Source organism: Heterodontus francisci, chromosome 19, assembly GCF_036365525.1.
Source record: "Heterodontus francisci isolate sHetFra1 chromosome 19, sHetFra1.hap1, whole genome shotgun sequence".
Classification (NCBI taxonomy): Eukaryota; Metazoa; Chordata; class Chondrichthyes; order Heterodontiformes; family Heterodontidae; genus Heterodontus; species Heterodontus francisci.
The window spans coordinates 26,606,027-26,609,357 of NC_090389.1; positions in this window are offsets into that span (position 1 = coordinate 26,606,027).

Sequence of the window (3,331 nt, forward strand, 5' to 3'; positions counted from 1 at the left end):
AGGAACGCCCTTCCTAATGTAACTGTGGGTGCACATACACCCCAAGGACTGCAGCGGTTCAAGAAGTCAGCTCACCACCACCTTCTCAATGGCAATTAGGGATGGGCAATAAATGCTGGCCTAGCTAGTGACACCAACATCCCATAAACGAATAAAAAAAAGACTGACCTCTCAAAACAGCAACACAATAATAAAGGGTCTTTAAGGATTTGTATATTTTCTACTGTCAAATAATTGTTGCTGGTACCCAGCTGATCAACATCATAGTAAAGTTTTTCTTGTTATTAGACCTTCAGTCCGAGCTTTAGGTACAGAATTATTTTCACCTCCACGTAATACGTCTTGCTGTTTTTATGAATTTTATTATTCTTTTTCTCTCAGCCAAACAGAAATGTTCCTCTAGATACTGCAGGAGAGAAAGTGTGAAATGGCAGTAATAATAGAGAAAGAATCCCCTCTAGTATTGTATGCTCATTTACTGGAGCGTTGCAGTCTCAGTATGAGAGATGATAATTGGACCATCCAAGAGTGTTAAACTATTTACACAGCCGACAATAATTGGTGTAGTTTCGTGCAGATAAATCACAGCAGAGCTCAAGTGATAATAAGATAGGCTTTGCTGTCTTACAGTTTCTTGGATGTGAAAGACCTGCAGTTAGGAGTCAGTCAGGATATCATACATTTTCACAAGGTCATTTTGTTTCCCCTGCATCTCCTCTCACACACTAAGACGTGCATTAAGCGTAGCGGTTTCCAACATTCAACCTTTCACCAGTTCCCACTTAGATGATATTTTACACTTCGGATGAAAATAGTGGGATTATAAACGACCCCTCAGTTTTCCTTTCTCCACACAGACAGAAGTTTTATTTGTTCAGTGTACCCATGTCGAGTTGAAAAATCTCATTTCTTTTGATTTATTACTGGAATATTTCCAAAGGTTCTTCGGTTACCCTCCAGAGAGGCAACTTTTTGCAATATACAAGAATATAATACTAGCTGGTCACCTTCTTAACTATTAATACATGGTTCGTCAGTGTGTTTCCTATCTCACCCAGCTGATCCATTTTAAAATCAAGAAAATATATCTTCAATCCAGAATCTTCCTTCACATAATGGTAGCTTTTGTGATTAGATTATTGAAGTAAATCATAAAAATATGTAATGGTGCTGACACAGGCAAAAAAGAAAGCTTTTTTATAATGATTTAACCATTCACGGTTAATCACAAATCGTGCCTTTCACAGATGGGGCAATCTCAAGAGTTGAGATTTTTAAAAAACTAATGAAAAGAACGGCTTACTCTAACATAACTGAGAATATTTCAGTTTCTGATTTCTTCAGTAATTGTTGGTTGATGCCAATGTCTTCAGCTCTCATTCTGAACCAGAGAACTGCCCCACAGTCCTCACAAAATGATAGTTTCCTCCTACAGAGAAATCAGGAGTTTGCCCTTGCAACAAAATCGTTGCTTCTTCTCCATACATTTGTTTATAAAGATACTGTTATATATTTTTATACTACCCGTAAAGCGCTCGGAACTAATTAGCTAAGAACTAGTTGTTATGTGTAAGTGTTCTAGTGGGGCCACATTCACGGCTGCACTGGGGAGTCATGGGATATGCAACACAAAACCAGTTCCACCAGTCCTACAACAGGCAGCATGGTGGATAAATGATTAAACAAAGACTCCAGCCTTTCCAAGTTTAAAGTGTGATTATTTCCAACATCTGGGAACCAGAAAACAGCAAGAAGACATAATATGGTGGCAACGAGTGTCTGTAAGTAAACCTAGAACATTTTAAAAGAATTGGATTGGGAAAATTGACCCAAATTAGTGCCAAGGAGAGAGAAAGAAAAACCAAGTGACTCATGTGAAAACGAAAAACAAAATGTTTGCTGGGACAGGAATGAATGCACAGCTGCAGCCCATAATGAATTGGGAAGCTTATGATGATGTAGAGGCATTTGAGAAGTTTAAACAAAAGTGCAGATTGGCATTCAGTAGTTTCCTAAAAGGCACTAGTGAAGAGGAGAGGGTCAGCTATATCCTTCTGTGGGTTGGAGATAAAGGATTTCATTTATTTAACAGCTGGGACCTAAGTGAAGATGACAGCATAAACCCAGACAAAATTTTTGAATGATTCAGCACCCATTTCCAGCCAAAATCAAATCATCAGATATACCAATATGAATTTCAAAGCCTCAGACAGGAACTATGTGAGCCTATTGACAATTTTGTAACAAGATTGAAAAATTCAGTCAGAAAATGTAAATTTAGGGACACAGATGAAAGGCTGATAGATCAGCTCTTTTGGGGTTCTGCACATCCTGAAGCTCTAATCGGAAAGGACAAACTCACAGTATCGCAGACTGTAGACACTGCCAGAGCACATGAAGCCACGAGCAGACACATGAAAACACTGACTACCCAAGTGGCTAGCCTTCAGTTAAAGCCAAGAGAAAGGCAGTGAAACAACAACAAAAGAATGTACACCAAACAGAGAGGAAGATGTGCAGGAGCTGTGGACAACCACATGAATTCACAGACTGAAATAAACGTCCCGCAACTGGATCAACCTGCAGATCTTGTGGAAAGACTAATCATTGAGAAAAGATGTGCAGAACAAGGCAAGAATGTGCGAGACAAGTCACCAGAGCCAGAGTAACAGGGCAAATGATTAGTGAAAGAAACCAAAACATCTATACCCCCTGGAAGATGACGATGGGTTTGAGAACACGGTAGACAGAGGAACCATACAATTGCATGAAATGTCTGGATGTGACAGTTCCCAGAGAAAAGAAATTCACACAACCATTCAGATCAGGAAGAGGGTGAGAAACAAGCCCACAACGATAAATCTGAAGGTGAAGATTGATACTGGAGCACAGAGTAACATCATCCCACTCAGACTGTACCAGAAGATCTTTCCTGAAAATTTGGAGGAAAATAGTTATCCAAGGAAAGGTGCTCTGATGCCAAACAATGCCATGCTAACAGCATAGGGGGGAACTGAGATTTGACAGCTAGGAACAACACAAATCAGAGGGACACACAAAGGAAAAGATGTTAACTGTATGTTCTACGTCACTGAAACAGATGGTCCAGCTATCCTGGGGTTAAGCAATTGTGAAGAGCTGCAGATTGTCTCAGGAAATGTGAAAGAGGTGACACTGAGGGTTGAAGATAGTACACCTATTGAAAGTGATCTCCGATCAGAAGCAAAGAAGATCTGGTGCAAATGTACCCAGAGTGTTTTGATGAGATGTTTGGATACTTTGAAGATTTTGAGTATCACATTACTATTGACCTAGCGATGAAACCAGTGAT